Source organism: Myxine glutinosa, chromosome 2 (assembly GCF_964187855.1).
Source record: "Myxine glutinosa chromosome 2, kmMyxGlut1.1, whole genome shotgun sequence".
Lineage (NCBI taxonomy): Eukaryota > Metazoa > Chordata > Myxini > Myxiniformes > Myxinidae > Myxine > Myxine glutinosa.
Genome location: NC_136262.1, coordinates 226,762,463 through 226,786,323, shown reverse-complemented (window position 1 = coordinate 226,786,323; position 23,861 = coordinate 226,762,463).

Below are 23,861 nucleotides of genomic sequence, written 5' to 3'. Positions count from 1 at the left end.
GTTTACCCCTCCCCCCCCCCTGTTGGTGGTGTTTACCCCTCCCCCCCCCTGTTGGTGGTGTTTACCCCTCCCCCCCCCCTGTTGGTGGTGTTTACCCCCCCCCTGTTGGTGGTGTTTACCCCCCCCCCCTGTTGGTGGTGTTTACCCCTCCCCCCCCCTGTTGGTGGTGTTTACCTCCCCCCCCCCTGTTGGTGGTGTTTACCTCCCCCCCCCCTGTTGGTGGTGTTTACCCCCCCCCCCCTACCCCCCTGTTTCTGCTGTTCCTACGCTGAGGAGTTAGGACAAACCATGAGAAACCACTTCTTCCTTCCTTTCTCCAAATCTATCAATAAAAAACTCAATGCTCACCTTCATCTTCCTCTTCCTCTTCCTGTTCTCTTTCCCATGTGGATACGTCTTCCTGAGTCCGTTGTCTCAGTCTCTTCTCTCTAGTATTTCGACAAATCTTCTGCCCTCTGTATAGGCCTACCACCTCGTGATATCTCCCACTTTCACTATTTGAGTATGAAATAACAAAATAATAATAAAGTCCTATACCAAGCTAAATTATGAAGACTTCATGAAGGAATTAACAAAATAAAATATGAATAAACAGAATATGAATTGCTACAGCAATCTACTACTCCTAATGGTGCCCACAAACAAACCAAATGACGACGCCTCTCATCCAATAAGAACTGTCGGGCTGGCAGATGTGCACACCTGCCTCTAAGTAGCCTGGGTTTGAATTTCGACCCAGTTATAAACTGCCATCCTGGTGTTCCAATGTACGTGTGTACCAGCCCTCGGATGGACGTTAAACTGGGTGTCCTGTCTGCCAACGTTAGTTGGTGGACGTTAATGATCCCAAGATGTCCTTCACAATGAGTCCGATTGCTACAGTCAGAAGGGAAGGAATGGCAAATCACCAATAATAGTATAACCCTTGCCAAGAAACCGTTTCGGAAACACTTGTGCTCTGTAACAGAGTATGGTACATCGGAATCAGAGCGTCGACCACTGAACTGTCTGATTTCATCCAAAAGCTTGAAGGTACACAGGGGGGGGACATTCAAAAAGCCTTTATCACATCTTAGTGGCTCACGTGAGTCATGTGACTTGAAGTAAAATGATGTCAGCTCCAGTAGTTGGTTATGATAACATTTAAACAGGAATAAAGTGGAGAAAAAGAACATGAGCATATGGTGCTTAACAATTCGGGAGCTGCTCCCTTGTCAATATTCTGCACTTATCTCAGGTCTATGTCCAGAGTTATTACCTGCGCCACCGAAGGTGGTTGGAGGTTGTTTTCATCCGTCTGTCTGTTTGTCTGTCTGTGAACAAGATATCTCAAAAGGTTGTGGACGGATTCGGACGAAATTTGGTGGAGAGGTTGGGTATGTGACAAGGACGAAATGATTAGATTTTGGGGAAGATGCGGATTCGGATCCGGCTACTAGAATTTTTGAAGTGATTCTTCACCATTGGGAGATGGGGCCAAAAACTATTAATAGCAGGATATCTCAAAATGTTGTGGAGGGTTTTGGACGAAACTTGGTGTACCGGTTGGGTGTCTGACAAGGACGATTTGATTCGATTTTGGTGAAGATCTGAATATGGATTCGGATATGAGAATTATTAAATTTTTATGTGTTCTTAACATATTTTTTTTGTTTTTTTGGGATTCAAGATCGAGGCTCGTGAAAGAGCGAACATTAATCACACAAAAAGTCAAACTGACACAAACCGACGCATAAAACATAAAATAAGGGGAGCGTTAGACAATATGGGGAGAGAGGAGGAAGGACACAAACACAACATTTGAGAGCAGGGACATCGAGAGAACTGTGGGAGGGAGAGGGCTTGGGGGGAGGTGGGAGAGGTATAAAACATATGGACACTGCAAGGACTTTCAGGAAAGAAGTTGGAATTTCGAAAAGGTGTATCTGGGGTGAATTAGCGGGAGTAGAAAAGATCAAGGTTTTGGATGGGGGAAGATAAGAGATGGTGGTGAACAGCTGTTTTAAAGACCTGGAGGGAGGAGTGGGATTGAAGAGACTGGGGGAGTTTGTTCCAGAGGCGGGAGAAAAGAGGAATGAAGGAGTGAACGTGAGCAGAGAGTCTAGATTTTGGCAGTTTAACCATAAGAGGGTTGCTGGTGGATCTTGTGCGACCGGAAGGAATATTTGGGGGACAGAGCACAGAGCACCTTTGAGAGATCGGGTGAAAGGCGATATATAACATGATATTTAAAAAAAAGTTGTGGACAAGTCATGACTAAACTTGGGGGACGAGTTGGTTTGGTGACAAGAACAAGCCGATTCGATTTTAGTTTAGGTCGGAATCCTGATCTGGCCTATCATTGGGATACAAAACATAAACTGCTCAGCCAGGCGGACGTTTGCTCTCTACCGAGTGCCGTTCTAGTTTTAAAATGGTTTGTTGATATAATAAGTTTCAGTTGTATCACTGTTGTCATGATTATCCATTGAAATTCATTCTCTGCACTGCTGAGTTCTTTATGTTTCACTTTAGGGTTGAAGTCCAATGGAAACCCCACCAAGTTTAGGAGTTTGCCACTCGTTTGTGTTGGTGTTGCCTTCAAAGGGCGATGTTTCTGACGTTTTGATAAACGGGCGAATTGAACGAACCCACAGAGCCCTGGGCTAACAAATTGCCTTTTCTTTCTGTGGCTCAGAGTAGATGAAAACCCTGCCTGCTAATATAAGGCAAATACGATGATCACATAGCCAGCTAAAATGAATCATGATACATTGCCTTGAGAGTCCAGTGTTATAATACATCACACCGTGACCCACTAATCGGGGCTAAACTGGGCCATGGTGATCGAAACTAGGCAAAGCTCGAGGATTTGGTCAATCTTTCATGTCGGTACATGAAGATTTGTCCTTATAAACCCGATAATCACAGACACATTCAATTCTCGATTCTCATCAATAAGAAATATTTGAAGCTGAATTGGTAGATTTCTCAGGTTAGATTTGCTGGCTATTGACATGCAGCCAATGTGGTCAAAACACAAGCAGATAATATGGCGGGTAATATGGCAGATAATATGGCTTATATTATCAGATAATATGGCGATAATAGCAGATAATATGGCGATAATAGCAGATAAAATGGTGCATGTTATCAGATAATATGGCGATAATAGCAGATAATATGGCTTATATTATTAGATAATATGGCGATAATAGCAGATAATATGGCGTATATTATCAGATAATATGGTGCTTATCAGATAATATGGCGATAATAGCAGATAATATGGAGTATATTATCAGACATGGCGATAACAGCAGATAATATGGCGATAATAGCAGATAATATGGCGATAATAGCAGATAAAATGGTGCATGTTATCAGATAATATGGCGATAATAGCAGATAATATGGCGATAATAGCAGATAAAATGGTGCATGTTATCAGATAATATGGCGATAATAGCAGATAATATGGCTTATATTATTAGATAATATGGCGATAATAGCAAATAATATGGCGTATATTATCAGATAATATGGTGCTTATCAGATAATATGGCGATAATAGCAGATAATATGGAGTATATTATCAGATATGGCGATAATAGCAGATAATATGGTGCATATTATCAGATAATATGGCGATAATAGCAGATAATATGGCTTATATTATTAGATAATATGGCGATAATAGCAGATAATATGGCGTATATTATCAGATAATATGGCGATAATAGCAGATAATATGGCGTATATTATCAGATAATATGGCGATAATAGCAGGTAATATGGCGTACATTATCAGATATGGTGATAATAGCAGATAATATGGTGCATGTTATCAGATAATATGGCGATAATAGCAGATAGTATGGCTTATATTATCAGATAATATGGCGATAATAGCAGATAATATGGCGTATATTATCAGATAATATGGTGCATATTATCAGATAATATGGCGATAATAGCAGATAATATGAAGTATATTATCAGATAATATGGCGATAATAGCAGATAATATGGTGCATATTATCAGATAATATGGCGATAATAGCAGATAATATGGCTTATATTATCATATAATATGGCGATAATAGCAGATAATATGGCGTATATTATCAGATAATATGGCGATAATAGCAGATAATATGGCTTATATTATCAGATAATATGGCGATAATAGCAGATAATATGGCATATATTATCAGATAATATGGCGATAATAGCAGATAATATGGCGATAATAGCAGATAATATGGCGTACATTATCAGATATGGTGATAATAGCAGATAATATGGCGTATATTATCAGATAATACTGTGATAATAGCAGATAATATGGCAGATAAATAGCAGATAATATGGTGTCACATGGACATTTTTGCTTGTCTCTGTGAGAGATGACCGTGCAATATGTAGGTACATAATAAATAGAAGCTTTATGGTTATAGGCAATCATCACCGACCTCCTGCAAGATATCAATTTAGGTTTATTTATTTATTTTACAGACGCGTTTAGGGTTTTTATGCAAATTTTCATTGAGATTTTCATTTCATAGTTTACAGTTATATAAACTAGCGTGACTCGGCGTGCTCCACGCACCTCACCACACGCCTTCTCAGAGGGGCAGGCATCTTTGACTATTTCGGTGTCTTTTGGGTCTTCATGGTGTTTTGGGTCATCAGGGCCATTTGGGTCTTCAGGGTCTTTTGGATCCTCTGGGCTTTTAAGGGTATTTTGGGTCTTTGAGGTGTTTTGGGTCTTTGGTGTCTTCAGAGGCTTTTGGCTCTTAAGGGTCTTCGGTGTCTTTTTGGTATTCGAGGTCTTCAGGGGCTTTTGGGTCTCCAGGGTCTTTTGGTTCTACTTGGTCTTTAAGGGTCTTTGGGTCTTTTTGGGTCTTTGGGGTCTTTTGGGTCTTCGAGGTCTTTTTGGTCTTCGGGGTCTTTTGGGTCTTCGGGGTGTTTTGGGTCTTCGGGGTGTTTTGGGTCTTCTGGGTGTTTTGGGTCTTCTGTGTGTTTTGGATCTTCGGGGTGTTTTTGGTCTTCGGGGTGTTTTGGGTATTCGTGGTGTTTTGGGTCTTCGTGGTGTTTTGGGTCTTCATGGTGTTTTGGGTCTCCGTGGTGTTTTGGGTCTTCGTGGTGTTTTGGGTATTCAGGGTGTTTTGGGTCTTTTGGGTGTTTTGGGTCTTCTGTGTGTTTTGGATCTTCGGGGTGTTTTTGGTCTTCGGGGTGTTTTGGGTATTCGTGGTGTTTTGGGTCTTCGTGGTGTTTTGGGTCTTCATGGTGTTTTGGGTCTCCGTGGTGTTTTGGGTCTTCGTGGTGTTTTGGGTATTCAGGGTGTTTTGGGTCTTCATGGTGTTTTGGGTATTCGGGGTGTTTTGGGTCTTCGGGGTGTTTTGGGTCTTCTTTTTTTTTCTTCTTTTTTGTATACCAGGTCGAGGCTCGTATAAGAGCTAACAAATAGACATCGAATAAAGGGAGTTGTAGACAAGAGGGGAAGAGAGGGAAGCACAACAACAGGGACATGAGATCTGTGGAAGAGAGCCAGCTTGGAAATGTGGTTTTCCCAAGGAAAGATCATGGCAGATAGTGAGACCCAAAAGCTTGCGTGACAGAACTTCTTCGAGAGGATTGTTGAGAAAGTCGATGGGAGTGTTTTCCAGACCATCTTTTTGGAGAGACAAAATGAGATTGTGAGATTTGTCAGGATTGAAAGACATGTTCCATGTGTTTCACCAGCTTGTATTTTATCCATGTTTGCTGAGAATGAAAAGGCTGCTGCCTGCTGATCTGAGGGATGACAAATGGAGCGGCAGAGAGTGGACTCATAAGCAAAAAGATAGAGGATTTTCCAGAGTCAGAGAGATCATTGATGTTGATTAGATAAAGCACAGGGCCCAGAACACTGCCTTGAGGAACTCCAGGCTGGACATGAAGAGCAGATGAGAGAATTCCATTTAGAGCCACACTTTGACTATGACAGGAGGGTAGGCTGTGAGCTATGCATGGAGGTTTCCATGGACACCATAGGAGGAGAGTTTGGTGAGCAGAGTGAGGGTCTTCGGAGTGTTTTGGGTCTTCGGGGTGTTTTGGGTCTTCGGGGTCTTTTTGAGTCTCGCGGTCTTTTTCAGCCTCGGGGCCTTGAAGGGCATTTTGGGTCTTTGGGGTGTTTTGGGTCTTTGGGGGTCTTCAGGGTATTTTGGGGAATTAAAGGGTCATCAAACGTTTGAGGGGTCTCAGCAGTCTTAACGCAATTAAGAGGGTGGTAATTTTATTTGAAGACGAAGAAGACGTTTTCGTAGCATATAAACATACATAGCGACATACATAACCCTATACGTTTGCTGTATTATAATAAGATTACAATTTTCAAATGCTAGATATCGATTGAGGTTTTTCTAAAAGAAACGGTTACATTTTTAACTTAAATTTTCATTTATGGACGCTTTTTCTTTTTTAATTTAGGGATAATATTGTAATGTTGATGTCACAGTCTATAGGTCTAGAAATTCCAATTTTCAAATGCTAGACATCGATTGAGGTTTGTTTGTTTGTTTTCTCCAGAGGCTTTGATGTACATTTTCGTTTTTGTACCTTTTCATGTATGGACGCTTTCCGGCAGTTGTGTGGGTTTTCCCGGTGTATCAGCTTTGATGTCTGTCAACAAGCAAAATTTCAGCTTTCTACAACACCCAGAAAGTACCAAACATTAATATCAGTCAGTCAGTGAGTCGTTCGAATGAGCTTTATATATTATGGTGAAGGAACTGCGCTCCAACGCGAGTCGAAAGAATTGACGCGACCAAAGACGGAATTCGTCCGAGTTGCTTTATTGAAACAAAACAGCTCAGGTATTCTGACAAGCCCGTTTATCGAGCAGCAATATATATACACATTTATGTCGGGAAGTTTGCCCGGCAAAAGCTATACCGGGCATGCCCGGGTGTCAAGGGCGAGCCTTGGAAAGGCGAGTCTGGACCTGCCCGGGCGTGTTTGGCTGCGGCCTGGCAAGTCGAGGCTGGGCGTGCCCGGGCGCTCTGGGCGAGCCCTGGAAAGGCGATAGCGGGCATGCCCGGACGCTCTGGGCGAGCCCTGGAAAGGCGATAGCGGGCATGCCCGGACGCTCTGGGCGAGCCCTGAAAAGGCGATAGCGGGCATGCCCGGACGCTCTGGGCGAGCCCTGGAAAGGCGAGAGCGGGCGTGCCCGGGAGGTTCGGGCGTGCCCGGGAACAGTGAGTCCGGGCATGCCCGGGAGAGGCGCGTCTGGCCGTGTTCTGGCCGGTGCAAGGCGATTGTGTGCATCCAGCGGTAACCGCTACACACGCCCCTCCAGAATCGACCTGCACCGGCAGGGTCAATTTAAGGGGGGTCCGGATGACCCGGCCGAAGCGACCCCTGGAGGGTCGTGGGGAGGGGTCCGACGTGGTGGTGGGTGGTCGAGCGGGGGGAACTGTGGACGGGGGGCGGCCTCGCCGCGGAGGAAGGGCCAACCGTGGTGGTCGGTCGACGTCCATGTGCGCCGGTTTGAGGCGGTCCACAGAAATCCGGTCCGGCCGGCCGCCGAAGTCGACGATGAAAGACTTGTCGCCCCGTCGCAGGACCCGGAAGGGCCCGTCGTACGGCGGCCGGAGTGGCCCCCGGTGCGCGTCATTACGCACAAAGACGTACTCCGCTGTGCGAAGCGCCGGGGGGACGTAGGACTGGGGGCCACCGTGGCGGGACGTCGGCACGGGGGCAAATCGTCGGGCGGCCTCCTGGAGGTCCGAGCGCTGACGAGCGGCAGACCAGGGACTGGTAGCGTCGGGCACGAATTCGCCCGGGACACGGAGTGGCTGGCCGTAGACGAGCTTGGCGGCGGACGCCTGGAGGTCTTCCTTGGGGGCCGTGCGAAGGCCCAAAAGGACCCACAGCAGCCGGTCGGCCCAACCGTCATCCTGAAGGCCGGCCATGAGTGCGGCCTTCATGGAGCGGTGAAACCGCTCGCACAACCCGTTGGCTTGGGGGTGGTAGGCCGTGGTGCGGTGCAGCGTGACCCCCAACGAACGGGCGACCGCGCCCCAAAGCTCAGACGTGAACTGTGGGCCGCGGTCGGGAGGCCAAACGGCATCCGCAAAAATTCGAACAGGCCGAACGGCGTGATGACGGCCGTCTTCGGGACGTCGGCCGCACGGACAGGTACCTGGTGGTAGCCCCGTATCAGGTCAATTTTCGAAAAGATGACCCGTCCCGCCAAACGGGCGGAAAAGTCCTGAATATGCGGGATCGGGTACCTGTCGGGGGTGGTAGCGTTGTTGAGACGGCGGTAGTCGCCACACGGGCGCCATCCACCCCCCGGCTTTGGCACGATGTGCAGTGGCGAGGCCCACGCGCTATCGGAGCGCCGCACGATGCCGAGGTGCTCCAACGCGTCGAACTCGGCCTTCGCCACAGCGAGCTTGGCCGGGTCAAGGCGGCGGGCCCTGGCGTAGACCGGCGGGCCCGTAGTGGGTATGTGGTGCTCGATCCCGTGCCGCACCGCGACGGCCGAAAACGTCGGCCGCGTGAGGGCTGGGAATTCCGCGAGCAGGCGAGCGAACTCGTTCGCTGCCGGGAGGGCGCACACCGGTTCGGTCGGCGCGGAGCTGCTCATCGTGCACGCCAGGGAGCTGAAGGTCTCGGCGTTGACAAGGCGACGACGTTTGACGTCGACCAGCAGCCCGTGCGCGCAGAGGAAGTCGGCGCCCAGCAAAGCCATGGGGACGCAGGCGGTCACAAAAGTCCATTGAAAACGCTGGCTGCCGAAGCAGAGGGTGACGACGCGTGGGCCGAAAGTGCGTATGGCCGAGCCATTAGCAGCGACAAAAGAGGGGCCGCAAACGGCATCCCGCCTGTCCTGCTCGGAGGCGGGTATGACGCTCAGTTGGGCGCCGGTGTCACACAGGAAACGCCGCCCAGACGCTTTGTCCCGAATAAACAGCAAGTTGCCCGAGTGAACGGCGCTCATGGCTGGGAATGAACGCCGGCCCGGCCGTTTCCCGACCTGCCGAAAGTGCACGGGAGCCTTGTGTCCGAACCTGGCGTGGTAATAACACCACGCCCGGTCAGGTGGAGGCCCCGGCCGTCGTGTCGGAAGCGGGCGGTGCGGCGTGGCGGCCGCCAGTTGCACCCACAGTTCGGCCTCCAACCGCGCAGGGCGCTCGGGTGTCGTGGGCGTCGCCTCGGACGGCGGCGGGCTCCAGGTAACCGCGCCGATGTGCTGGCCCGCCGAGGAGATCTTATCGGCTTCCCTGGCGAGGGCGCGGGAATCCGTGATCAACGTGCCAGCCAGGGCGAGGCGTACCGGGTGAGGCAGCTGGCGAAGGAACAGCTCGCGGAACAGAAAATCCGGAGAGTGCTCACCGAGCAACGAGAGCATATAGTCCATGCGCTCGGACGGGCGCGTGTCGCCGAGCTCGGGCAGAGCGAGCAGGCGCCGTGCGCGTGCTGCCGGTGAGAGGGCGAAAGCGTCGAGGAGGAGTGTCTTCAGCGCGTCGTATTTGTCAGCAGCCGGCGGGTGCTCGAGGAGGCTCAAGGCGCGGGCCGCGGTGGCGGAACCGAGCGCCGCCACAACATGGTGGAAGCGGGTGTCGTCCGCGGTGATGCCTCGCAGGGCGAACTGAGAGTCCGCCTGAGCGAACCAAACAGCCGCGTGAGCCTCCCAGAAGGTAGGCAGTTTAAGAGTCACTGCCGTGTCCATGTCGGTAGGTCACCAATGAAGGAACTGCGCTCCAACGCGAGTCGAAAGAATTGACGCGACCAAAGACGGAATTCGTCCGAGTTGCTTTATTGAAACAAAACAGCTCAGGTATTCTGACAAGCCCGTTTATCGGGCAGCAATATATATACACATTTATGTCGGGAAGTTTGCCCGGCAAAAGCTATACCGGGCATGCCCGGGTGTCAAGGGCGAGCCTTGGAAAGGCGAGTCTGGACCTGCCCGGGCGTGTTTGGCTGCTGCCTGGCAAGTCGAGGCTGGGCGTGCCCGGGCGCTCTGGGCGAGCCCTGGAAAGGCGATAGCGGGCATGCCCGGACGCTCTGGGCGAGCCTGGAAAGGCGATAGCGGGCATGCCCGGACGCTCTGGGCGAGCCCTGAAAAGGCGATAGCGGGCATGCCCGGACGCTCTGGGCGAGCGCTGGAAAGGCGAGAGCGGGCATGCCCGGGAAAGACGAGACCGGGCGTGCCCGGGAGGTTCGGGCGTGCTCGGGAACAGTGAGTCCGGGCATGCCCGGGAGAGGCGCGTCTGGCCGTGTTCTGGCCGGTGCAAGGCGATTGTGTGCATCCAGCGGTAACCGCTACAATGGTATATATTGTTGCGGTTTTAGAACCCACACTTTTGTAAATAAATAATCACTTGTAAATATGACACTTTCTTGTATATAAATTCTCAACATTAAAGGTTAAAAGTAGCACCCTTAGTTAGGTCACAGCAACACGTAGGCCACCATAGGAACTCAGTTATTTCATTATTATGTGTTTTCGTTAAGGCCGTGTTTCCAATAGTTGAATCTGCGTTGCATCAATTAAATAAGAGTAGGTCCCCAATCCAATCCGTTCATTTTGCTACCTCCCTCTCCAAGCGCCGCCATTACGCGCCTTGCCAGCAGTTGGGACCATGCGGTCAGGCTCAAGGAAAAAGGGGGCGGGACGCCAAGAACAAGGTGTGGCCCATCAACCAGCCATCAAAGGCGTGGCCGGTAAGCCCCCACCAGCCAACCAGGGCTGAGGCAAGATCACCGACGGGTGTGGCTTTTGTGGAGCGCGGAGTGATCTTGGCACGTGTTATAAAAGCGCGAGCGCAAAGCCCTTTTACGGACTTGCGAGGACTTGTTCAGCGGCGCTCTTGTAACAGAACTTATATGGCAGCGCTCTTGTAAAAAGGACCTGCTGGGAAGCGCACATCGGCAAAGGAAGACTCACTCGCTGGCGCTGAATGAGAACTTGAGAGAGAGAGGGAGCGTTTAGCACGACCATCCATTTGTTATGTACGCTAAAGGACACGACCCTCCCCCCCCCCCCCCCCACCCCGCCATATGTAAGGTCCGCTCGCGCCCAACGATACGCGAAGCCGCCTGCCGGGTTTTCGCCCGCTGGACCGAAGTCGACTGGAGCCTGGACCATCTACCTGGACCTTCCACCCTACCAGCTACCATCCCCGCATGAGTGTGTATGTTTGTCTTGGGTCGTAAGTTAAGACTGTGTGTTTGCCCTGTGTCCTGCTTCTTCTTCTTCTTCCTGTACATTCTTTCCTTTCCTCTTCTTTTTGGTTTGTAAATAAATTACCTTGTTCTTTCTTGGTTTTCCCCAATCCGATCGCATCCGTCCTTTCTATCAATTGAGTACCTGTGGCACGATTAGGAACTGCTCAGAATCGGGTTAGTCATTGTTAACGGCCTGAGTCGTAGCTCACTTCGCTCGGCGTGTCCACTAACGCCGCGGCTCGAGCGGGGCTCATTTCCTCGCTTCCCGGAAGGTGCTGGTAATTAGGTAATAGGAACAATTCGGCCTACCACCATATTCAGCACTGACCGGAAGTGACGTCATAGCTCCAGGACTCGGGACGGCCAGCTTAAAGGACAAGGGGATTAACCCCCCTTGATAAGGGGAGTGCCGACCCCCGAGATCCGCAACAATTGGTGTCTGGGAGTTGGATTTGAAGCCCGAACCAAATTTTTCATCTGAGCAAATTTGGTCAAAATTTCGAGCGGCCGAAATTTTTATTAACATCCAAATTTTTAATTGTGCCATGGATAACCAAGGCGATCGGATGCCGGTGGGAGTAATGAATAAGATAAAATTGATAACCCAGGGCCAAGAGGGACAGTTGGCAAGGGAGGTTGGAAAGGGTGTGGTTGCTGGCAAAGAAAATGGCGGCCTCCCGTACGTGACGGCGATAGCGGGGCCTGCAGTGCCAATGGACTGAGGCCTTTTTATGGTGCATTTCAGCGCATATATGGAGGGTGACAGGAAGGGGATGGATGCAATGATGGCTACCCGGGGGATCGACATGGAAAAAATGAGGAACGAAGCAAGGGACAACCCGGATGGATTTCAGGAGCAAATAAACGCCAACATGAAAAATATGGGGAAAGAAATAGACCGCAGGTCAAGCGGGAAAGGCACAATGGTACGTGATGAGGTAGCGCGGCTTGAGGAGCGCGGGTTGAGCGAAGTTGAGCAGGGCAAAGTTATGTGGACTGGGGTAGAGATCGCGATCGTGATCGCGACTGGGGTAGAGAGAGATTAATTTGTGTGTGTGAGCAGGAGGTTTCGGATGAAATGAGGAATTGGTATGAGAGTCTTGCTGGTGAGCTTGTTGAAATGAGGCAATGCTCGAGAAAGATGTGTGTGTGTGTTGAGTGATTAACCTGCATGATTAACCTGTATGGGGAAGCCGGCGACCGCCGAAGTAGAGAAAATTTTATTAGCGCCAGCGGTCATCGAGGAAAAAGAAATTAAAATCGAAGAAATAGTGGAAATTGGAGAGACGGCGGACTTAGAAAAGCACTCGTTGAAGGAAGAAATGGAAATTGTGCAAAGTCCATGTTCACATCATAATGCCGTACTTGCTAATCCTTATAAAGATTTGTAGGTGCGTGTGGAGAAGAGGATCCCGAAGGTAAGCCGGGCTGTATATGGCGCGAAAAGATTTGGCGCAAGAGGGTTATTCGCGCGCTTGGGATCCCGGCGTAACCTGGGCGCTCGTAGAAGATCTGTGCTGCGCTGTGTGAGTGGAAATGGCACGCGTGTGCGAATGGTGCCAGAGCGCGAGTGTGTTACCGAGTGCGAGAGTGAATGCACATCTGAGTGTGATAGTGAGGGTGAGAGTGACACAGAGTGTGAGTTGTTTGTGGAGCGTGAGTTGGTTGTGGAGCGTGTGCGGGAGAGCACACCAGAGCGCGTTATTGGGTGTGCAAAAGAGTGCACACCCATGGGTAGGTTTGCGCTGAGTGGGTGTGCAACAGAGTGCACACCCGTGAGTGGTACGGAGTACGTACCGGGAGGGAGTGCACCCGGGTGTGCGCAAGAGAGGTGTGTACTGGAGTGTGTGAGTGTGCCTGGGTGGTGTGCACGGGAGAGTGCAGTAGTAGAATGCGTGGGATGTACGAGAGGCGTTGGAGCGCCGGGATGTGCGAGTAAAGAAAGGAGCGTGTGGTGTGAGCATGCGAGTCGAGCATCGACGCTAACCGGGGCAGCGTCTAGGCCGACGTATAGCCGACGCGAGCTCTCGGGGCATGGTGCGCTTTGTGTGCTGCGGGGGCCGGCGGGGATCGTTTCCGCGGCGCTTCTGCAAGGAGCGCCGTGCACGAGCCGGGCCGGGCCACACCCTGCACAGTCAGTGCCGCGTTTTGCCAGGCAAGGCGACCGGCCCGGTTTGAGGCGAGGTAGGAGGGTTCGGAGCGGCGCCCCCTTGCGGTGGCGGCGCTCCAGCCAGGCGAGGCAGGGCAACCGCGCATGGAAGCAAAAGGCCCTGCATAGGGATGGTGCCTGGAGTCTTGGCCCAACAAAACCTCCTCCCCAGGATCGTAAATGCCGGACGGACCCAACCTACAGGAGACAGACCATCTGCACACATTGCTCGGCTTTGCGAAGCCGGGCTGTAATGACAATGCATTCCCGCACGAGAGGCTCAAGATAGTAGACGAATAGCAGTAGTGTTGAGAAATGGTATATGGTGTAGAGGGATGGTAGATCTACCATCCCTCACATCGTAAATTTTTGGGCAGAGGAGCAATAGATCATGGGTTGGCAGTACAAACTAGCCCAGGAGGGTTAGGATAATGTATAGGGACCTAGAAAGATGACCATAGGTGACCGAGAGTTAAGTAGTGACATTGTACCTGTAGTGGGGACGTAGAGTAGAGTAGTTGGATGGTAACGACGAGGGAGTGCAGTAGTATAAAGGGATGATGGGGAAGCACGAGTTTTAGAGGGGAAATAGATAGCCAGATGATGCTGTGTGTGTGAGCAGGAGGTTTCGGATGAAATGAGGAATTGGTATGAGAGTCTTGCTGGTGAGCTTGTTGAAATGAGGCAATCCTCGAGAAAGATATGTGTGTGTGTTGAGTGATTAACCTGCATGATGTGCAGGTGAAGTACAGGTGTGTGGAATGAATGGTGTGGAGTGGGAGTGTGGGATGAGTGGAGTGGAGTGTATGGTGCGAAGGAGTGGATGGGGGAAGGATGGACCCCTTCACGAATACCCGGGGAGGGTAGTTTAAAAGTAGGTAGAGGGAGTAGGAAAATGTGGTTGGATATTGACATCTGTGGTGCGTGTAGTAGTACGGAAGTGCTTTGTTTGGTGCATAAGTGTATGGAATGGCTGGGCGTGTGGCCTGTTGGTGTGAATGGTTAAATGGGCACTCCACCACTGGTAGTCTGTCGGCCAGGTGAGGCCGCAGGTTGGCTCTGGGAGCCATGTAGTAGAGTTCAGTGGGGCCCGTGGATCCCGAGAGAGGACCCGGGTAGCCCGATGCCAGAGGGGGCATTAGTGGGGTAAGGGAGCCAGAGGGCCTTCCCCAGGTTAGGGTGAGGAGCTAGGTAAGCTGGGGTGGCAACTGCTGTGGCGGAGATGTGCAGGTGAGCGGACCTGCTGGTGAGCCACACGACCCAGCCCTGAAATTGTGCGAGGGCACAGTATAGAAAAATCGGGGGAGTGAGACCCCAAATTGGTGAGCGCCACAGTATGTTCAATGGGAATTGGTTTCTAGAACCGCATAGTTTAAAGATGGCCAATGGATTGGCAGGGCAAGACCCCGGGTAGTGTAAAGTGTTAATGTCATTTAGAAGATAGATAGGAGAAAATCTCTTCGCACCATCCGCATCCACTCACCGAAGGTGATAAGACTCCACACCATATTTTGGCAAATATTTGGAATGAAAGACACATCATGACGGAGTGTGACATTGTTTGTATTCCATCTCTTCCTCCTTCGGAGGGATTGATGACGGATTTGGTTTAGGGGAGATATGGGGAACAAGACATAGAGACGAATTTGTAAAGTTGTAAAAAGTGTAAATACGGGGTAGGGGCAAGGGTAGAGTAGGTGACATGGGGGGGTGATGTACGAGTAGGGACGAGTTTCTCGGCTCGCTCTCCCGCGCCCCTCATCTGGCATTACTTTGGTTTGATGTGTACCCTTGCGCCCCTGCCCGCTGATCCGCTTGTCCTTCCTTCCCCACTCATGGACCATTGTTCTTTTGTGCCCGAGGGAAGTATGCAGGTGCTGCGAGTTGTGCGCCCGCACCTTTGCTGCCTCCTGCCCGCACTGATGCACCATATGGACCACACGTTCTGTGGCCTAGCTCCACTTATGGACCACACCTTCTGTGGCCTGGCATCTCTGCTGGGACCGCCCATTGTTGCCAGTGGTATCTGGCTTGCGGACCACTGTTTTAAAGTGGCACCTATGCCATGCAGGTGGTCCACCTGAGTTGGCCCTGCTGGCCATATCAATAATAAAAAGCGGACGCGGTGTGTGCCCTTTTAAATAAATAATAACATCAAGCAAGAAGATCAAGGCAAGATACATCGGCCCAGCAGAGAAGAAAGAAGACATCAGAAGACATCATTTTATTGTTTTAAAATGTTTGTTTTGGTGCACATTTTTATGATGGTGCTTTTTGGTGCTTATTGGTGCATTTCTTTATTGGTGCATATGGGTACATATGGTATGGTGTATCGGTGCAGTGCATGGCAGTGGTATCTTTCTCTTTTCAAAAGATCTTTTTCTTCCCACAAAAGACAGGTCCTGGGTTGCAGTTTATAAATAATTAGTGTATTGTAAATAATGCTCCCCAACGGCTTTATGTGTAGTTTGGGGAACATTCCGCAATTCGGTTAATTGTGGGCGTGTCAGTTAGATAGGATGCAACGCAGCAGGTGGGACATATTTAGTGTTAAAACTGTCGCACTCAGGGTGAGGTTAAAAGTAAAGGGTAACCACACCGAAGTGTCACACTAAGTTAAAAGATAGTTCCTTTTGTTTCGGCTCGGGACGAGCCTGGAAAAAGGGAGGGTGCAGTGTTGCGGTTTTAGAACCCACACTTTTGTAAATAAATAATCACTTGTAAATATGACACTTTCTTGTATATAAATTCTCAACATTAAAGGTTAACGGTAGCACCCTTAGTTAGGTCACAGCAACACGTAGGCCACCATAGGAACTCAGTTATTTCATTATTATGTGTTTTAGTTAAGGCCGTGTTTCCAATAGTTGAATCTGTGTTGCATCAATGAAATAAGAGTAGGTCCCCAATCCATTCTGTCCATTTTGCAACCTCCCTCTCCAAGCGCCGCCATTACGCGCCTTGCCAGCAGCGTTCGCTGCCTTGGCGTTCGCTCAGGCGCCGCCATTGACCATGCGGTCAGGCTCAAGGAAAAAGGGGGCGGGACGCCAAGAACAAGGTGTGGCCCATCAACCAGCTGTCAAAGGTTTGGCCGGTAAGCCCCCACCAGCCAACCAGGGCTGAGGCAAGATCACCGACGGGCGTGGCTTTTGTGGAGCGCAGAGTGATCTTGGCACGTGATATAAAAGCGCGAGCGCAAAGCCCTTTTACGGACTTGCGAGGACTTGTTCAGCAGCGCTCTTGTAACAGAACTTATACGGCGGCGCTCTTGTAAAAAGGACCTGCTGGGAAGCGCACATTGGCAAAGGAAGACTCACTCGCTGGCGCTGAATGAGAACTTGAGAGAGAGAGCGAGAGCGTTTAGCACGACCATCCATTTGTTACGTACGCTAAAGGACACGAGCCTCCCTGCCGCCATATGTAAGGTCCGCTCATGCCCAACGATACACGAAGCTGCCTGCCGGATTTTCGCCCGCTGGACCGGAGTCGACTGGAGCCTGGACCATCTACCTGGACCTTCCACCCTACCAGCTACCATCCCCACGTGAGTGTGTATTGTTACGGATCGCGGATTAGATGTTATTTACCGAGCGGTGGTATTGCCGCGACCTAACAGTTCCCCCGATTCTTCCCCAACTCACCCGATTCCACCCGACGTTGACCCAAATCGCGCTATGCTAAATCAATGATTGGAAAGGACACAACGACTGAGATAGATGAAACGACGCAAGGGGTACAGTTCTCAAGACCTCCGGAGGAGGATATAATTAGTGGTGGAGAAAAGGGGTAGATTACAAGGTAATGAGGTAAAGACACAGAAGAGATAGGCACTTAGACACAATCTTATCTATCCCAGACAGACCACAGACAAACGGAACAAGACTGACTTACACAGGGATTGATGGCAGGGAAGGACAGGCAGTCGATAGCACAAGGTGCACCTTGGCTCAGGGACAGGATAAAGCACGGTCCAGTCCAAAGATGCGGGGAGGTGTCACAGCGCTCGGAGGTGGCGTCCTTCTCTCTCCAAGCTCAGGGCGCATCTGACGTCACCTCCCTCTTCCTGCGCATGCTCAGCGGGGAGTCACACGCCCTCGGCTCGTTGGCTCCGCCCCAGATGGGACCGGTCCGCCGCTTCTATTGGGTGCGGGGGTTACCGGGCTCCGCCCTTGACGAGGAGCTGACAGCGAGCCCCTACTTGGTAACCCCGTCGAGCACATGCTCGATGGCGGCTCGTTGGAAAGGCATGGTGCACTCCCAACACCCCCTACCAACCAAGCCGGAGTGAGGACGCACACTCCCCGCGCCGCCGCCGTTGTTGTTGTTGTTGTTGTTGCTGAACCGTGAGGAAGAGCTGCGGGGAGGTATTGGGAGGTCCTAAACTTCCTAACGGTGCCATACAATCACATTCTGGTGCAACGAAGAGTCAGAATTAATGGAAACGAGTCCTTAACTGACATAGACTAAGAATAACTAGCAAGATGTCCTATCGTTGTCTACGTGAGATGCGGTGGACCTGGATGCGACATTTAATGGGGGAAATAGGGGGAGGTCGGGTCGACAGAGTGTTGTTTACAGAAAATGGGACTAGGGAATGGGGGATTGGGGATAGTTGGGAAGTATGGAGGAAATAGGGGAATATTTACAAGCGGATATGGATGGATGCCAATCCCATATCCGCAACAGTATGTTTGTCTGGGGTCGTAAGTTAAGACTGTGTAGTTAAGACTGCCCTGTGTCCCGCTTCTTCTTCTTCTTCCTGTACATTCTTTCCTTTCCTCTTCTTTTTGGTTTGTAAATAAATTACCTTGTTCTTTCTTGGTTTTCCCTAAACCAATCGCATCCGTCCTTTCTATCAATCGAGTACCTGTGGCACGATTAGGAACCGCTCAGAAGCGGGTTCGTCATTGTTAACGGCCTGAGTCGCGGCTCGCTTCGCTCGGCGTGTCCACTAACGCCGCGGCTCGGGCGGGGCTCATTTCCTCGCTTCCCGGAAGGCGCTGGTAATTAGGTAATAGGAACAATTTGGCCTACCACCCTATTCAGCACTGACCGGAAGTGACGTCATAGCTCCAGGAACCCAGGACGGCCAGCTTAAAGGACAAGGGGATTAATCCCCCCTTCATAAGGGGAGCACCGACCCCCGAGATCCGTAACAATATATATATATACAGACGGTATATATATATATATATATATATATATATATATATATATATATATATACACAGACGTGACCAAAAATATTGGCACCCTCGCACTTTTTACAAATAATGCACCATTTCTTTCAGGAAATTGTTGAAATAAAAAAATATTTTGGTATCCACATATGTATTTCTTTGGTTTGCAGTGGAACAAAACCAAAAAAAAGCTGAAAAAATTACTAAATCTTAGCTTATTCCACACAGAAATCCTAAAATGGCCCAGACAATACGATTGGCACCTTTGAGAAGTTTTTAGAAATAATTATATTTCAAACAAGTGATTCTCCTTTACTTTGGAATTGAACTCACCTGTGGTTAGTTGCAGATGCCTGCAATATAAAAATCACTCATTCAAACAGTTTGAATAGAGAAAAGGAGTCACTCTGCTGTTGTGTGTCACTGTCTGTACCACAACGAGCATGGAGAAAAGAAAGAAAACCAGAGAATTGTCTGAGGAGGTCAGACACAAGATTGTAGCCAAGCTTGGACAATCTCAAGGCTACAGGTCCAGCTACAGAGACCTTGATGTTCCTGTGTCCACGGTATGCAATGTTATCTGGAAGTTTAAGGCCCATGGCACTGTAGCCAACCTACCTGGACATGGTCGCAAAACAAATCTTGATCGAAGATTGCAGCAAAATTGTTTGAAAGGTGGAGAAAGCACCTCGATCAACTGCCAAACAGATTCAAGCTAACCTTCAGCCACAAGGTACGACAGTTTCAACTGGCACCATGCGTCGCAAACTCATTGAAAGGGGGTTCTATGGTAGGAGACCCAGGATGACCCCACTGCTGAGAGAGAGACATAAGAAAGCCCGACTGGAGTTTGCCAAAACACACCTAAACAAACCAAAATCCTTCTTGGAGAATGTCCTGTGGACAGATGAGACCAAATTTGAGCTTTTTGGTAAAGCACATCATCTCTATGTTTACAGAAAACAAAATGAAGCCTTCAAAGAGAAGAACACCTTCCCTACAGTAAAACATGGAGGAGGTGTAGTGATGTTTTGGGGTTGCTGTGCTGCCTCTGGCACTGGGTGCCTTGAATGTGTGCATGGCATCATGAAATCAGGAGATGACCAAGGCATTTTGGAGCACAATGTTCAACCCAGTGTCAGAAAGCTGGGTCTCCGTCGAAGGTCATGGGTCTTGCTGCAGGACAATGACCCCAAACACACTTTTGTATTTCTTTGGTTTTCAGTGGAACAAAACAAAGCACCCAAATTCAAAAAGCACCCTGGAATGGTTCAAGACAAAACACTGGACTGTTCTGAAGTGGCCAGCAATGAGTCCAGATCTAAATCCCATTGAACACCTCTGGGGAGATCTGAAAACAGCAGTTGGGAGAAGGCACCCTTCAAATCTGGGAGAACTAGCGCAGTTTTCACAAGAAGAGTGGGCCAAACTGCCAGTAGAGAGGTGTAGGAAGCTCATTCACGACTATAGAACGTGCTTGACTGCAGTTATTTTGTCCAAAGGCTGTGCTACCAAATATTCAGTCTTGGGTGTTAATTCAAGGCCTGTTCTTATCACTAGACATATATTGAACTGTCCTATTCTCTCGCCATCACTGCAACTAAACTAAAAAGCATTTTAAAATGCAAAGCCCATCCCCATCCGTTCAATTAAGACGCCTTCTTCTTATCCCCTATGCTAAACATGTGGAAAGCAGTTTTTTTTAAAAATAGAATGAAATGAAAATTGATAATTTTATGCAGCTGTTGACTTTTGACCTTTTGATGTAAAAAAAAAAAATCAGCTCCTGCCTTTTCATTAGTGAAACAATTCTGTGACCCAATATGGAATTTCTTCAAATTTCAGGTCAATCGGTTGGAAATTGACGATTTTATGCAACCTTGACCTTTGCCATTTTGACCTAAAACAAACAATTGGCTCTTAGCTTTTAAAAGGTGAATCAATTCAGTGACCCAATATGCAAGTTCTTAAAATTTCAGGTCATTTGGTGAAAATTGAAAATTTTATGCAACCTTGACCTTTGGATCTAAAAAAACAAATCAATTGGCTTCTAGCTTTTGATAGAAGAAACAATTAAGTGTCCCAATATGCAAATTCTTAAAATTTCAAGTCAATCGGATAAGTAATTTGACTTCTCCATATTATCATAATAATGCTTTGTTGAAACTTTAATGACAAAAGTCAAATGGCAAATTGTAATTTCAGGTCAATTGGATGAAAATTTATGATTTAATGTGACACTGACCATTGACCATTTGACCTTTTAACCAAATTATTAATTTGCCTTCTCCAAATTCTCATAATAAAGCTTTGTTGAAAATTTGATGACAAAACTCAAATGGGTAAATTGAAATTTCAGGTCAATTAGATGAAAATTGATGATTTTAGGGGATGCTGACCTTTAACCTTTTGACCTATTGATGAAATTATGAATTTGTCCTCTCCATATTCTCATAATAAAGCTTTGTTGAAAATTTAATGACAATAGCTCAAATGGTAAATTGAAATATCAGGTCAATTGGATGAAAATTTATGATTTTAGGTGATGCTGACATTTGACCTTTTGGCCTTTTGACAAAAATTTTCCTTTGTCTTCTCCATATTACCATAACTAGTGAGATACGCATGCTACGCACAGGTGGGAGGCCAGAAGCAAACAGGCAATGCAGATACGGCGAATGCTAAAGCATGAAACCAATAAATTCCACATTCCTGTAGCACCTTCAGTCGCACATCAGACATGGACAGCAAGTTCGTGAAGGACTTCCATGAAAAACGTACTCGTTCACAAACAAACTGGTACGTTTGTTCCATACCCAGTCAATGGCGAATCTGCATATGGCGATCCGCAAATTTCACGTTTAGAAAGTATAAACCATCACGGCATGTCGTCATTCACTTGAACTCAATATCTCTTTTTTCATTCCAAACGACATAACTCCAATTAATCACAAAATAAACTTTTAACAACATTGTTAATGTTTCCTTCATTGTAAAAACTACCAAGTCAACAGTTAAAAGGATTTTGAGCCGATAGGTGTTACGGCCTTGGCAAGATCGATGGAGACAGCGATCTGTTGGCTTATACACCGCCCAAATAGCTATGTGGAATTCTCTCATGTAGAGATTAAACCCACGTCGTTTGAACTTTGGCCGAGGTCATTATTTACTTTTAATGATGTTTATATACGAATCAAAAAGAAGATAATTGGTTTTGGGTCGTCCTTTCCACATATCTCATGGGATTGTGAGTTGTAGAGACGGCCGTGATGGCGGGGAGGGGGTTGGCATTCTCTCAAGCTGGGATTCAACCCATGTCCTTATAAAAGGTTTTTGTCCGAGGTCACCGAGTCCGATCGGTGCAGCTGTGCAGCGATCGGTGCAGCCGTTTGTGCGGCACCCCGGAAAATAACGTTATGCAGGGGTCCAAACCTGACAATGCTGGAGGCCAAAGCTGAAATTGGAAAAACAATATATCCTATTTTACTCCAGGAGATCCCAGGATTACCCACCCAAAATATCGTTGCGATTGGTTCAGCCGTTTTTGCGGTACCTTCGAACGGACGGACAGGTGGACGGACAGACAGACGGACGGACATTTGGTGAATTATAGTAAGATAAAGATTTATTGAAAATTTGATGACAAAAGTTCAAATGGTAAAACGTTAAGGCCCGAACAGACACATCGAAGTGATTGCAAAACCCCTAAAAATGCAGAAATGACATAAGCCACTTCAGCGATGCAAATATATCTATCTATGTGTGAGTTAAAATTATCTTCTGTGAAGATAGATAGCATTTAAACAGCTATTTATAGTTCTTCCTTTCAGTTAAACAAATTTCCCAAGAATGCTTGAACGGTAATATGCCACAGATACGGTGGACCAAATGTCCTTTTTTACACGATTATACGTTTATTTATGTATTGCCTTGAAGCACAAAACAACGTGGATCCTCCAAGTGAACATCAAAAGGGACCAGGCTTAAATATTTGGACTTGAGCCGGCACTGTAGGCAGATGGAATTTAGCCATTTATTCACAAGCACATAATTACACGTTAATTAAGGTTTGCTAGCTAGCATGAATCTATTGACACCAGGAGAGCAATCTGATGTGACAGGCATTACTAATATGGTTGTATTAGGGGAACCAAAGACAGAAGCACAGCTTGAATGCTTTCCATCTGGACCAACGGCACAAGCCGCATTATAGATTGCAAGAATGCCATCCCCATTGAGATCCGTCGCCTTCACCCTATTAGAATCCAGATTTAACAGGGCCTCGCACCGTGACGGCTTTCCATCACGCGTGGAGAAGCCTGAATGCACCGATGCTCACAGCTTCTCTTGTGTTTCAAAATGAAAGTGCTAATTCATCGCACAGCTCTCAAACGAAGACAATGGCCTATCCTGGGGTGTAATACAAAGCCAGAGGCTGTTGCACTCCATTTTAAAGGTTTTGGAACCCACATGGGAGGTTTTATGCCAACATTCCAGTCCACTGCTTCCATACAGAAAGCAACAGGTGGGAGAAAACTGAAGGGAGGAGTTAGGAAGTGTCGATGCTCAGGGTTTCTGTGACGTGATTGCATTTATTACTTGCAAAATCGAAGATTTTTCAAGTATATTGGTCGGTTGTGTTTGTGGTTCTGTCTGCCTGTCTGTTTGTCTGTTTGTTTGTTTGTCACCGGTCTACAGGTCACAATTTTTAACCGATCTTCACGAAACTTCACCAAATGGTAGAGTTGGTCAAAAGCAAGAAGCCTATTGTTTTGGGGTCAATATGTCAAAAGGTCAACATAGGCCAAAGGTCACCAACTTTGCTAAATTTCTAAAATCCTCAATTTTCATCCGATTGACTTGAAATTTGAAGAGGACTTGCATATCTGGTCACTGAATTCAACCACGTATTATATTTTAGGTAAACACCGACCAAAAGGTCAACATAGGCCAAATTTCTAAAATCACCAATTTTCATTTCATTGACTTGAACTTCTAAGAGGATTTATATATATGGTCACTGAATTCAACCACCATCTATTTTTGAGGTCAACATAGGCCAAAAGGTCAACATAGGCCAAATTTCTAAATCCTCAATTTTCATCCAATTGACTTGAAATTTGAAGAGGACTTGCATATCTGGTCACTGAATTCAACCACCAAGTATATTTGAGGTCAACATAGGCCAAAAGGTCAACATAGGCCACATTTCTAAAATCCTCAATTTTCATCCGATTGACTTGAAATTTGAAGAGTACTTGCATATCTGGTCACTGAATTCAACTGCGTATTATATTTTAGGTAAACACAGGCCAAAAGGTCAACAT